The sequence below is a fragment of the Trichomycterus rosablanca genome, chromosome 2 (assembly GCF_030014385.1).
Source record: "Trichomycterus rosablanca isolate fTriRos1 chromosome 2, fTriRos1.hap1, whole genome shotgun sequence".
NCBI classification, from domain to species: domain Eukaryota; kingdom Metazoa; phylum Chordata; class Actinopteri; order Siluriformes; family Trichomycteridae; genus Trichomycterus; species Trichomycterus rosablanca.
Window position 1 is genome coordinate 59,477,913 of NC_085989.1, and position 15,690 is coordinate 59,493,602.

The 15,690-nt window shown below is 33.2% G+C and overlaps 1 pseudogene; it reads left to right on the plus strand.

Moving 5' to 3' along the window:
• Positions 1-15,690, plus strand: part of LOC134302988 (zinc finger protein 721-like) — a 76,783-nt pseudogene that overhangs the window by 21,436 nt on the left and 39,657 nt on the right.

Below are 15,690 nucleotides of genomic sequence, written 5' to 3' on the forward strand. Positions count from 1 at the left end.
AACAGTAATTGAATACATTTTTTAAATGGTATCTTTTGTTGAGTTTTTATTACACAATACTTACTCTGACCTTTTTGAATCCTGCACCTGAAAAATAACCCAAAGTATAAAAAAACTAAAACTAATACTAGAACTAATAAAAACTAAACTAAAACTAAGCATTAAAAAAAAAAAAAAAAATAATAAAAACTATCAAACCCACTCTAAAAACTAATTAAAACTAACTGAATTAGAGAGAAAAAAGTCAAAACGAAATAAAACTAAACTATAATGAAAAATCCAAAACTATTATAACCTTGGTTGGTACGTTGTTAAAAACTTCTCCATATTCCTAATATAACATTAATTACTATTAGCATTGATCGCTAACTGAAATTCTGTATACATCTACATTGAGAATATCAACATACAGTGGGGAAAATAAGTATTTGATCCCCTGCTGATTTTGTAAGTTTACCCCCTTACAAAGACTTGAACAGACTATAATTTTTATGGAAGGTTTATTTTAACAGAGAGAGACAGAATATCAACAAAAAATCCAAAAAAATAAAAGATAAACATTAAATAAAGGTTATAAATTAATTTGTATTTAATTAAGGGAAATAAGTATTTGATCCCCTACCAACCAGCAAGAATTCTGACCCCCACAGACAGGTTATGTGCACAAAAGGCACACAAATTAGTCCTGTCCCTATATAAAAGACTCCTGTCACAGAATCAGTTTCTTCCATTCAAATCTCTCGACCACCATGGGCAAGACCAAAGAGCTATCAAAGGACATCAGGGACAAGATTGTAGACCCGCACAAGGCTGGAATGGGCTACAAGACCATCAGCAAGAAGCTTGGTGAGAAAGAGACCACTGTTGGTGCGATAATTCGAAAATTGAAGAAATACAAGTCAATCACCCTCACTCTGGAGCTCCAAGCAAGATCTCACCTCGTGGGGTAAGAATGATTCTGAGAAAGGTGAGGTCAGCCCAGAATTACACGGGAAAGGGAGATCATTGACATTTGTGTGCCTCATGGGCACATAACCGGTCTGTGGTGGTCAATATTCTTGCTGGTTGGTAGGGGATCAAATACTTATTTCCCTTAATTAAATACAAATTAATTTATAACATTTATTTAATGGGTTTTTTTCTGGATTTTTTGTTGATATTCTGTCTCTCTCTGTTAAAATAAACCTTCCATAAAAATTATAGACTGTTCAAGTCTTTGTAAGGGGGTAAACTTACAAAATCAGCAGGGGATCAAATACTTATTTTCCCCACTGTATACCTCAGTTCTGTTGGTACATTGTTAAAAACTTCCCCATATTCCTAATGTAACATGAGTTACTACTAGCATTGATCGCTAACTGAAATTCTGTATACAGCTACATCGAGAATATCAACATTTACCTCAGATATTTTGGTACATTAGTAAAAAATCACTCCATATTGCTAATATAACATTAATTACTATTAGCATTGATCGCTAACTAAAATTCTGTATACAGCTACATCGAGAATATCAACATTTACCTCAGATATGTTGGTATATTGTAAAAAATCACTCCATATTGCTAATATAACAACAATTACTATTAGCATTGATCGCTAACTGAAATTCTGTATACAGCTACATCAAGAATATCAACATTTACCTCAGTTCTGTTGATACGGTAAAAAATGACACCATATTGCTAATATTACAATAATTACTATTAGCATTGATTGCTAACTAAGATTCTGTATACAGCTACATCGAGAATATCAACATTTACCTCAGTTATGTTGGTACATTGTTAAAAAATGACTCCATAGTGCTAATATAACATCAATTACTATTAGCATTGATCGCTAACTGAAATTCTGTATACAGCTACATCAAGAATATCAACATTTACCTCAGTTCTGTTGATACGGTAAAAAATGACACCATATTGCTAATATTACAATAATTACTATTAGCATTGATTGCTAACTAAGATTCTGTATACAGCTACATCGAGAATATCAACATTTACCTCAGTTATGTTGGTACATTGTTAAAAAATGACTCCATAGTGCTAATATAACATCAATTACTATTAGCATTGATCGCTAACTGAAATTCTGTATACAGCTACATCAAGAATATCAACATTTACCTTAGTTCTGTTGATACGGTAAAAATTACACCATATTGCTAATATTACAATAATTACTATTAGCATTGATCGCTAACTAAGATTCTGTATACAGCTACATCGAGAATATCAACATTTACCTTGGGTATGTTGGTACTTTGGTAAAAAAAATTACTCCATATTGCTAACACAACAGTAATTACTATTAGCATTGATCGCTAACTAAAATTGTGCTCAGCTATATTGGGAACATCAGCTATAAGGAGAATGAAGAGTAGAGAGGAGGAGGTGAGAGCAGCTATAAGGAGAATGAAGAGTAGAAAGAAGGAGGTGAGAGCAGCTATAAGGAGAATGAAGAGTAGAGAGGAGGAGGTGAGAGCAGCTATAAGGAGAATGAAGAGTAGAGAGGAGGAGGTGAGAGCAGCTATAAGGAGAATGAAGAGTAGAGAGGAGGAGGTGAGAGCAGCTATAAGGAGAATGAAGAGTAGAGAGGAGGAGGTGAGAGCAGCTATAAGGAGAATGAAGAGTAGAGAGGAGGAGGTGAGAGCAGCTATAAGGAGAATGAAGAGTAGAGAGGAGGAGGTGAGAGCAGCTATAAGGAGAATGAAGAGTAGAAAGGCAGTTGGCTCAGAGAACATAGGAGTGGAAGCGTGGAAATGTTCAGGAGAGACGGCAGTGGAGTTTTAACTAGATTGTTTAACAAAATCTTGTAAATGTGAGAAGATGAACGATGCTTTTTTTTGTGCTAAAGTGAGAGGAGAAGAGTCTACATGACAGTAGTTAGGTCTGTTATTTTGTAAGGCTTGGAGGCCGTGACACTGACAAAAAGAAGTGGGAGCTGGAGGTGACAGAGATGAGGATGCTGTGATTCTTATTGTTAGTGACGAGGATGGAGAACATCAGCAGGGAGTTTATTATAATAATGGTGCGGGTGGGATGTTTTGGAATTAGCAAGGTGAGAATGAGATAGTTTGAGCATGTGCAGAGGAGGGATGAGAATTATAGAGGGAGAGGGGTACAGAGGATGGAACCGTCAGGCTGAAGGAGAGGAAGGCCAAAGAGGAGCTTTATGGATGTAGTGAGGGAGAATATGCAGGTTGTTGGTGTGATCGAGGAGAATGTTCAGGACAAGATGGAGATGAACGTTAACCAACCAGAACCAGCATATTGTTTTTTAATGATTATTATTATTATTGCAAGAACCACCACACATGATGTTGGTAAATCATTTATCTTGTGCTTTTATGGAGCAATTAAACTTATTTTGCATTTTCTTGATGTTTTAATGTCAAACAATTTTCTCCATAAAACTTCTCACTTCTCACTTCTCACACACCTCTAACAACTAAGAGCAGAAATAACATTTATAGAATCTGTGTCAGCCATGTTCCAGCAGCTTCTAACTCATGACAGACCTGTTTTTGGTGCTTCCCCCAGACCAAATATTCCCTCAGCATAAAGTAAGAGTTTGGGGTACATTTTGACGTTTAAAAAGAGACCATTCTCTCATGTGCCTTTTAATGGTACTTTTTAACACACACACCCCCCCCCCCCCAACACAGACACATTTCATTGGTTTACACTGTTATGACAGGTGACCATTTGCTCAGACTGTAGCAACCGCTCAGGTATGTGAAGAACAAGTTTTATAAGTATCATCTGAGTCAACATGTGAAAACAGTTTTCATAAGTGGGTCAGGATGAGCGTGACCTCTCAAATGAGCAGAATAACTAGTTTCCTAAGCAGGTTGGAGGATGAGGTGAGAGTCACTACAGTCATATTCCAATACACAGGGCAACATCAGTGCTGGATTCAAACATTACACAGAATAGGGAATCACCCCACTGGACTCTGTAAACACTGTAATACACAGGAAACTATTGAACTCAGATTAACCCTCTACAGCACAGCATTGCTCTCAGGCAACAGAAAGTTTTCTTAAGCACCATGTCCAGTGCCTGATTTCTATCTAATACAGTTTGACATTCAACATCAAGCATCATTTTAAGGTGGGACTGCATTTCCTGACACACGAGTGGAGTGTAGAAAAAGGTTTGAGCAAAAATTAAAATATAGAGTTTTAATGTTATACAGCAGACAACATACAAAAAGTTGTTGAGGAATATTGGAGCAATATCAAGCTGTGACAATAATTGTTTTATTATTGTGTTTTTGTTGGCATTGGAAATATACTCAAGACACCAGTGAGGAAGAAGACAATTTGTCAGAAGACAGTAGTTCTTCCTAAATCCCTTGATGAAAAACACACCTTTGCCTCTACAGTACCCCTGAATGGCTACACATTTCTCCATCAGCCAGTGAAATGTTGGCATGTATACAGATAGAATTGTGCTAACAATGGCATAATAAGAAGTGACCTTGTGCATCTTTATGCCTTTAAGTCCCAATTTGCACATAGTTTGTGCAATTACAAATAAGATGTCAAGAAGAGAGAGCGACCCAGTGGTGGGATTTACCAACAGTATTAGAAGAAGAGGGGGAAGCAGGGCCCCACAGCACCTATCCCTAACCAACATATCAGACTGGACAACATCTCACACTGGCCAATAATGTGTGACAAGAAGGGAGGATGCAGGGTTCCTGGGTTCACAAGAATGATCAAAGTTATGTGCACAAAGTGTAACGTACCACACCACAGCAGAGAAGAACTGCTTTTTAAAGTTTTATGAGCGAAGTCTTAGTGCATGACACAACACACTACATAATACAAAGCTATACCCATGTCCAAAAACAATACACGTTTCTAGTGCTTTTTTCTTTCCTTTTTAATTGTTTGTTGACATTTTTTAAAAGATTTTCTGATTTAGTACTGCTCTCTGAGTAGTTCATTATGATCTGTTTATTCATCATTTTCTCTGAGAATACGTACCATTGTTGCACAACATTGCCTTTAGGCAACAAAAAATATTTTGTGATGGGGGGGGTAAAAAAAAAAAAAAAAAAGATATTTTATCAATAAAATGTCCCAAAATTAACCTAAAAATAATGTGGAATCATTTTTTTTTTCATGTACCACCAAAATGCATGCAGTAGAGGGTTAACAGATTGCAAAAGGTGTAAGAAAGAAAGAACAGAGTTAGAGAAGCATGTTGGAAAACAAAACATGACATTAGAGAAACTGCTTGGAAGAACGTCTAGGACTGACTGTAGTCCTCTCTAAAGCTAGCTGAGAGATACAGGGCTAATGTAGATTTATTACTGCTGAGCTGCTGTTCAACTCCAGTCCAGTTGGTGGCGCTGGTGCGTATTAAGTTGTTCTGCCAACCGCCATTAAACATCATAAGAAGAACAAGAAGCTGCTGTGTTTGTACTGTAGAGCCTCATCTGTAAGTAAAATATGTATTTAATTATAACCCTTACATTTAATTATAACTACATTCTAATTAATAATAAAACTAGAGTAATAAAACATCACTGTGAGGATTTGAGGAGTTTTAACTCCAGTTTCATTTAAACACACAAACTGCTAGCTGCTCCGCTAACTGTTAGCATCACACATGAGTCAGTGCCGATGAACCGATTCATTTGAACCGATCCAGCAAAATGAATCAATTGCGCGAAACTGATTTATTTTTTAATGTTTTACACAAACACAAGTTTTTTTAAACTTTGTTTACAGATGAACTTTGTTTACAGTTGAACTTTGTTTACATTATAACTTTGTTTACAGTTGAACTTTGTTTACAGTTTAACTTTGTTTATAGTTTAACTTTGTTTACAGTTTAACTTTGTTTATAGTTGAACTTTGTTTATAGTTGAACTTTGTTTATAGTTGAAGTTTGTTTACAGTTGAAGTTTGTTTACAGTTAAAGTTTGTTTACAGTTGAAGTTTGTTTACATTATAACTTTGTTTACAGTTTAACTTTGTTTACAGTTTAACTTTGTTTACAGTTAAAGTTTGTTTACAGTTGAAGTTTGTTTACATTATAACTTTGTTTACAGTTTAACTTTGTTTATAGTTTAACTTTGTTTAAAGTTTAACTTTGTTTAATGATCGGGAGCCTCATACTAATGACTTATTCCAGAAAGATAGTTAACGTGTTGGGAGTTTTGCTGCTCCATTGATCAAGGAAACCCCAAAAGGGACAAAACACAATCAACACGGAATTATCACTGCGGTCACAGCGCCATCTACACTAAACGTTTTACTGCACGTCTAAACCATGTATTAATGTCTGTTTATTAGATTTTTAATAATGCAGTCAGCAGAAGAGGGGCACGTCACCCCTGTGGATCTACAAAATGAAGGATTCCAGAAGAAACTAATAAAAAAGGAGGAGGATGAAGATGATGATGATGATGATGATTTTTTCTGTAAGTAAATGTGGAGCACCAGACAGTGTGGTACAGTACAGTGAGATACAGTACAGTGCGGTTAGTATTGGGGTCATTAATCAGTAGAAATACAGTGAGGAAAATAAGTATTTGATACACTGCCGATTTCGCAAGTTTTCCCACATACAAAGAATGGAGAGGCCTGTAATTTTTATTGTTGGTTCACTTCAACTGTGAGAGACAGAATCTAAAAAAAAAATCCAGATAATCACATTGTATGATTTTTAAATAATTAATTTGCATTTTATTGCATGAAATAAGTATTTGCTCACCTATCAACCAGCAAGAATTCTGGCTCTCACAGACCTGTTGGTTTTTCTTTAAGAAGCTCCTCCTATTCTGCACTCATTACCTGTATTTATTGCACCTGTTTGAACACATAGTCTGTATAAAAGACACCTGTCCACACACTCAATCAATCACACTACTACCTCTTCACCATGGCCAAGACCAAAGAGCTGTCTAAGGACACCAGGGACAAAATTGTAGACCTGCACAAGGCTGGGATGGGCTACAGGACAATAGCAAGCAGCTTGGTGAGAAGGCAACAACTGTTGGTGCAATTATTAGAAAATGGAAGAAACACAAGATGACTGTCAATCTTTCTCAGTCTGCTGCTCCATGCAAGATCTCACCTCGTGGGGTAAGGGTGATCCTGAGAAAGGTCAGGAATCAGCCCAGAACCACACGGGAGGAACTGGTCAATGACCTGAAGAGAGCTGGGACCACAGTCTCAAAGATTACCGTTAGTAACACACTACGCCACCATGGATTAAAATCCTGCAGGGCACGCAAGGTCCCCCTGCTCACGCCAGCACTTGTCCAGGCCCGTTTGAAGTTCACCAATCAGGGCTCTAGACTAACTTTTTGCACTGGTTGCACTGGTGCGCCTAACTTTTTTTCTTAGGTGCACCAGCACAAAAGTTAGGTGCACCCTAATTTTCAACTGCATCGCATTTAACACCTTAGTTTTACAGGTTCACTTGTTTTTTCGCTGTCCATATAGGCAATATTGACTTGTAAATGATTAAATAACAGTCTGGTCAACATGGCCTCGTCTGTTGATGTTTGTTGCTGTCTGCCGCTGAAAGGCAGTGGGGAGAGGGGACCCATGGGCAGTGCATTTACTGCGGCATGTAATGTGTTTTATAGATGCATTGTGCTTTTCATCCTTTCAATTCAAAATGTATTAGAACCAGTCACAAATACAATTTTGACGGCCATGGTTTTCCCATGCTCTTTACAGTTAATTATAGTATTATAATCTCATTATAGTACACTATTATAAAAATTATAACAATAATAATAGAGTATATCTATTCATGTATGTATGTATGTATATATATATGTTTGTGTGTGTGTGTGTGTGTGTATGGGGCTCTAGTGTTAGAGTGTAATCTTAAATAAAGTGCATTATATTATCGGCTTTACTGGATCTTTTACAGATTCCCAAAATCGATTGCGGTGCACTCACTGTGTATTTTGATTACATGTACTCTAACACTTCACTGTCTTTTAGTTATTTTTATATTTTACTTAACGAAAATATTATTGTGTTTTTACTTTCGCTATCGTCGCACTTAACCGCTAGCATTAGCCTATTGCTACTAGAGGGTCGGCTCACCACTGTTACGGGTCTCTTGCTGTGTGGTGATGAATGTGTGGGAATAAAAGCACACGACAAGGTAGACTTCACTGTAACGGTTTAGTCAGGACTTCAGTAAGCGTTACAACACTTTAAACTGCCTAGCTCCAGAAACCGAACTTTTATACTTTGGCCGTCCGGCGAGTCTCATATACAAAACTAAACTAACTGAACGTCCGGTGCTGCATTCTGATTGGTTGAGCTGAATGTCGCTCACATATCACCGATACAATATTGTCCCGCTCTTCACTGTCTCTGATTGGTTTAGACCATGATATGGGCCTAATGTGTGTCTGTTGTTGAACCACGGGAAGACTTTCAGAGTAGCGGAGACTTTTTTCCCCTTGAACTGCTGGTCGCACCGGTGCGACCTGAGATTTTTTTTAGTCGCACCATTGAGAAATTAGGTCGCATGTGCGACCAAATTGGTCGCACTCTAGAGCCCTGCCAATGACCATCTGGATGATCCAGAGGAGGCATGGCAGAAGGTCATGTGGTTAGATGAGACCAAAATAGAGCTTTTTGGTATCAACTGAACTCGCCATGTTTGGAGGAAGAAGAAGGACGAGTACAACCGTCCCAACCTTGAAGCATGGGGGTGGAAACCTCATAATTTGGGGGTGCTTTTTTGCAAAGGGGACAGGACGACTGCACCGTATTGAAGGGAGGATGGATGGGGTCATGTATAGCGAGATTTTGGCCAACAACCTCCTTCCCTCAGTAAGAGCATTGAAGATGGATCGTGGCTGGGTCTTCCAGCATGACAATGACCCGAAACACACAGCCAACTACGGAGTGGCTCCGTAAGAAGCATTTCAAGGTCCTGGAGTGGCCTAGCCAGTCTCCAGACCTGAACCCAATAGAAAATCTTTGGAGGAAGCTGAAACTCAATGTTGCCCAGTGACAGCCCCGAAACCTGAAAGATCTGGAGAAGATCTGTATGGAGGAGTGGGCCAAAATCCCTGCTGCAGTGTGTGCAAACTTGGTCAAGAACTACAGGAAACGTCTGACCTCTGTGAAGGTTTCTGTACCAAATATTAAGTTCTGTTTTTCCATTGTATCAAATACTTATTTCATGCAATAAAATGCAAATTAATTATTTAAAAATCATACAATGTGATTATCTTGATTTTTTTTTTAGATTCTGTCTCTCACAGTTGAAGTGTAACTACAATAAAAATTACAGGCCTCTCCATTCTTTGTAGGTGGGAAAACTTGCAAAATCGGCAGTGTATCAAATACTTATTTTACTCACTGTAGTAAGAGAATGTGGATAGTGGGATTAGAACCTGTACTGTACCGTACTGGCCTGTGCTGCTACACTCCAGTCTGGATTTAAGCTTTAATCTAAGTAAGATTTATTTGTTGAGTTTCTTCCTCTCATATTGATGAATTTCAGATGAAGTATCTTTAATCCCTGTGGAACTCGTTGCTTCTGTGGAACACCGCGTCTCAGAGGACCAACAGTGTGGAGGTTTCCAGATAAAGCCTGTGAAGAAGGAAAAACCTGAAGATAAAGATGAACTCAGTAAGATAATTTTTATAACTTGAGCAAAATAATTTCTCCTAATTTGGTCGTGTCTAAATTACTTGTAATATTTTTTGTGATCTAGTGTTTAGATTGTAGATTTTAGTGCATAAGTGAGCAGGTGAGTGAAATGAGGAGACAGAAGATAAAGAATATTAAACAGATAATGCTGACTGTACAGTGTATAGAGTAGTATATAATTACAGAGTAATGCAAGGTGAATAAAAGTGGCTGAATGATTGAGAATAAATAAAGTCGGGTATATAAGCAGATATATTCAATATATACATGATTGTTTGTGCTGATGGTATATACAGGTGAGATGGTGCACTTGTGAATAGTACAGAGTTCCAGAGTGCAGTGATACTTTTAAAGTGGTGTGGAAGAGTTTAGCAGGGTTACAGTTACAGAGTGATGCGTTGATGCTAAGATGACTGAGCTTCAAGATCAACTTGGATGGAATCACCTTGTTAAATGCTGAACTGAAGTCGATGAAAAGCATCCTAACATAGGAGTTATGGCAGTCCAAGTGGGTCAGTGCAGTGTGAAGTGCAGTGGAGATAGCATCCTCTACTGACCTGTTAAGACGATATGCTAAGTGATGCTGATCTAGTGTAGCAGGTAGACAGGATTCCAAGTGAGAGAGAACTTGTCTTTCAAAGCACTTGGAGATGATGGGAGTGAGAGCAACAGGTCGGAAATCGTTCAGAAGCGGTTGAATGTTTTGGTACTGGCACAATGGTGGCTGTCCTGAAGCTCTCTGTGCCAGAAACGCTGCTTAACCACAAGCTTTAAGCATGTGTCCAGATACTCCATCAAGGCCAGCTGCCTTCCTAGCATTCACCTTGTTTATTCTCGATGGAGAGTGTGATTGGCTGCTCATCTGGAGGAAGATCTGTTTTCAAAGCGAGTGTAGAAGTTATTGAGCTCAACGGGGAGCGAGTCATCAGCATAGGGAGCTGCATTGTGTGGTTTAAAGTCAGTGATTGTTTTTATCCCTTTGCCACATACGCCGAGGGTCTGAAGGCAGTATTCCTCACTTTTAGCAGAAAAACCTCACTGTTCATCCAGGACTTCTGGTTAGGATCTGTTTTATTTATTGTGTGTTGTTACATTGTCCACACAGTTATTAATATGGTCCAGTGTAGGAGTGGTGTAAAAAGCAACAAAGCAACTTTACAAAATCTAGGACCAACAGATACAAAAAAACCCTGTGCTGGCTGGTGTGGATGCAAACCTCCGTGTTTACCCCTGTTTTGTTTATGGTCTCGGCGCCGGGCTCTTCCCATTGGGATGAACAGCTTGCTTGGGTGCAGTGTTCTGCTGACCTCTAGAAGTAGCTGGTTAAATTTGAATGGACGGTCCAAAACAACGTTTGAGTGGTATAAATGAATGTCCAACAGCGTGTCTGTCGTATGTGTAGTTCACATTAGTGATTCGAGTTAAAATGCAGTAAATTGCCAAGTAAACACTAGATCGCTAAGCCTGGTGAGGTACACGTGCCGCCATCTTGCCCAAGGGTGGAAACGTGTATTGTGGTCAGATGAATCAGCATTTCAGGTCTTTTTATGGAAAAAAAATGGACGGCGTGTGATCCGGACCAAAGACGAAAAGGATCCAGATTGTTATCAACAACATGTGCTGCCTTCAAGATGTCGTCTTTTCCAGGGACGTCCAGCATTTTTTAACAAGACGATGCAAAACCACCTGCTGCACACATTACAAAGGCGTGGCTGCAGAAGAAGAGGGTACGGGTACTGGACTGGTCTGCCTTATTATTAAATCTGCTGAAACCCTGTTTGAACAAAGGTTTATGGGTCGTCTTTTTTGACAGATAGTATAGAAGTACGTGTCTGTTAGTTCTAACTTAAGTGCTTAATAAAGAAGTTGGTCGTTACTACCAACAATAACAACCTTATTTTTTTCTTCACAAAACAAAGAAATTTCAGGTGAAGGAACCTCAATCCCTGTAGAACACGTCACCTCTGTGGAACATCTCACCCCAGAGGACCAACAGTGTGGAGGTTTCCAGATGAAGCCTGTGAAGAAGGAAGAAGCTGAAGATAAAGATGAACTCAGTAAGATAATTTTATTGAATAGAATCAGAGGCACCTGGGATGAAGCATCATACAGTGAAAGCTTGTATTGTGCTCATGCAGAGCGGTAGAGAGAACAGAGTGGCGACACTCCCATAGGGAACCGTTGGAAAGGGGGCGGGACATATTTTCTGTGCAGCTTCCGGGTTGTGGAGCTCTGTATAGTTCCAAACATCCCATAGAGCCCCATTCATTTTCACTACTTATCAAGCATTTTTAGCTGTTTGTTGCTTTGTTTTAAAAAAATAATGAATTTGATGTCATTAATATACTTAATACTGTTATTGTTTAGCATTTGCTCAGCACTAAATGTTACATGTTTATCTTAATTAATAGGTGTAACTGAATTTAGCTTAGTCAGCTAAGCTAAATTATTGACACTAGAGTCTTTTCACCTAAAATTGATTAATTAAAAGTTGATTAATCAAGAGTCTTGTTACAGAAATGATAATAAAACATCAGAGCCATAATAAATCATGCTACTTTTACTTTCATTCTTAAGTACATTTGAAGGTAAATTTAGTTTAGTACTTTAGTGGAGGTAAAGAGTATTTTACTTTTACTACTACTTTTACTGGAGTAATATTTCACCTTGGATATCTCTACTTCAACTCAGCTACATGGTTTGTGTATCTTGTCCACCACTTACATTAGACAAAATGAACTAGTGCATATTAATTATGAATTAATTCATGTATTACATGTAGGAATAAATTATTACTTACTCATGAAATAAGACATGAATTAATGCTATTTCATGTACCTGCACTATAATGTTAAAGGTATTGGTACGGTAGTGTGTTTATGAATCTGTTCATTCAGTGCAGGTAAACCTTATGAATCCAGCCACATGGCTTAGTGTTTAACCAAAATGATTATTATTATGAATCCTCGGGAAAGTGAAGGGAGATTAGTTTATGTAAAAAACTAAACATAAAAAACTCTTTAATCTCTGTACTGTATATCGTCTCTACTACTTAATGATATCACATTATGTAATGTATGCTAATATAATGTACTGTGTGTTAACAAGAACGACCTATTAAGTCATTATAAACATCAATCTTCCACTTCATATACCAAATTGATATTAAAGCAGATGCAGTAAATGTAAAGGCAGGTGAAAATACCCAGAAATTGTACAAATGTTTATTATTTAATGTTTAATATTTCATTTACTGCTGCCGGTCCCATAGGAGAACATGACAGCGCCGGGTTTGTTTGGAACTATTGGAGGGTTACATGAACCACGTGACCGCGTGGCGGCGAGATCAAGGAGTGTCGCAACTCTCTCTATCTACGGCTCTGTGCTCATGCAGATCAGTGTGAGCAGGAAATGATGAATGCAGGATGAATCACGTTACAGAACTTTAGCATCGGATCTCAGTTTAACATTTACTAACAATCTTTATAATTTATAATGTTATAAATGTATTTTATTATTTATAATGTTATAAATGTATTTTATTATTTATAATGTTATAAATGTGTTTTATTATTTATAATGTTATAAATGTATTTTATTATTTATAATGTTATAAATGTATTTTATTATTTATAATGTTATAAATGTGTTTTATTATTTATAATGTTATAAATGTATTTTATTATTTATAATGTTATAAATGTATTTTATTATTTATAATGTTATAAATGTGTTTTATTATTTATAATGTTATAAATGTATTTTATTATTTATAATGTTATAAATGTATTTTATTATTTATAATGTTATAAATGTATTTTATTATTTATAATGTTATAAATGTATTTAATTATTTATAATGTTATAAATGTATTTTATTATTTATAATGTTATAAATGTGTTTTATTATTTATAATGTTATAAATGTATTTTATTATTTATAATGTTATAAATGTATTTTATTATTTATAATGTTATAAATGTATTTTATTATTTATAATGTTAAAAATGTATTTTATTATTTATAATGTTATAAATGTAGTTTATTATTTATAATGTTATAAATGTGTTTTATTATTTATAATGTTATAAATGTATTTTATTATTTATAATGTTATAAATGTATTTTATTATTTATAATGTTATAAATGTATTTTATTATTTATAATGTTATAAATGTATTTTATTATTTATAATGTTATAAATGTATTTTATTATTTATAATGTTACAAATGTAGTTTATTATTTATAATGTTATAAATGTGTTTTATTATTTATAATGTTATAAATGTATGTTATTATTTATAATGTTATAAATGTATTTTATTATTTATAATGTTATAAATGTATTTTATTATTTATAATGTTATAAATGTATTTTATTTTTTATAATGTTATAAATGTATTTTATTATTTATAATGTTATAAATGTATTTTATTTTTTATAATGTTATAAATGTATTTTATTTTTTATAATGTTATAAATGTATTTTATTATTTATAATGTTACAAATGTAGTTTATTATTTATAATGTTATAAATGTGTTTTATTATTTATAATGTTATAAATGTATGTTATTATTTATAATGTTATAAATGTATTTTATTATTTATAATGTTATAAATGTATTTTATTATTTATAATGTTATAAATGTATTTTATTTTTTATAATGTTATAAATGTAGTTTATTATTTATAATGTTATAAATGTATTTTATTTTTTATAATGTTATAAATGTATTTTATTTTTTATAATGTTATAAATGTATTTTATTATTTATAACGTTATAAATGTATTTTATTATTTATAATGTTATAAATGTATTTATTATTTATAATGTTATAAATGTATTTATTATTTATAATGTTATAAATGTATTTATTATTTATAATGTTATAAATGTATTTTATTATTTATAATGTTATAAATGTATTTTATTATTTATAATGTTATAAATGTGTTTTATTATTTATAATGTTATAAATGTATTTTATTATTTATAATGTTATAAATGTATTTATTATTTATAATGTTATAAATGTAGTTTATTATTTATAATGTTATAAATGTATTTTATTATTTATAATGTTATAAATGTATTTATTATTTATAATGTTATAAATGTATTTATTACTTATAATGTTATAAATGTATTTTATTATTTATAATGTTATAAATGTATTTTATTATTTATAATGTTATAAATGTATTTTATTATTTATAATGTTATGAATGTGTTTTATTATTTATAATGTTATAAATGTAGTTTATTATTTATAATGTTATAAATGTTTTCATTATTTATAATGTTATAAATGTATTTATTACTTATAATGTTATAAATGTATTTTATTATTTATAATGTTATAAATGTATTTTATTATTTATAATGTTATAAATGTATTTTATTATTTATAATGTTATAAATGTGTTTTATTATTTATAATGTTATAAATGTATTTTATTATTTATAATGTTATAAATGTATTTATTTTTTATAATGTTATAAATGTAGTTTATTATTTATAATGTTATAAATGTATTTTATTATTTATAATGTTATAAATGTATTTTATTATTTATAATGTTATAAATGTATTTTATTATTTATAATGTTATAAATGTATTTTATTATTTATAATGTTATAAATGTATTTTATTATATATAATGTTATAAATGTATTTTATTATTTATAATGTTATAAATGTATTTTATTATTTATAATGTTATAAATGTATTTTATTATTTATAATGTTATAAATGTATTTTATTATTTATAACGTTATAAATGTATTTTATTATTTATAATGTTATAAATGTAGTTTATTATTTATAATGTTATAAATGTATTTTATTATTTATAATGTTATAAATGTAGTTTATTATTTATAATGTTATAAATGTAGTTTATTATTTATAATGTTATAAATGTATTTTATTATTTATAATGTTATAAATGTATTTTATTATTTATAATGTTATAAATGTATTTTATTATTTATAAGGTTATAAATGTATTTTATTA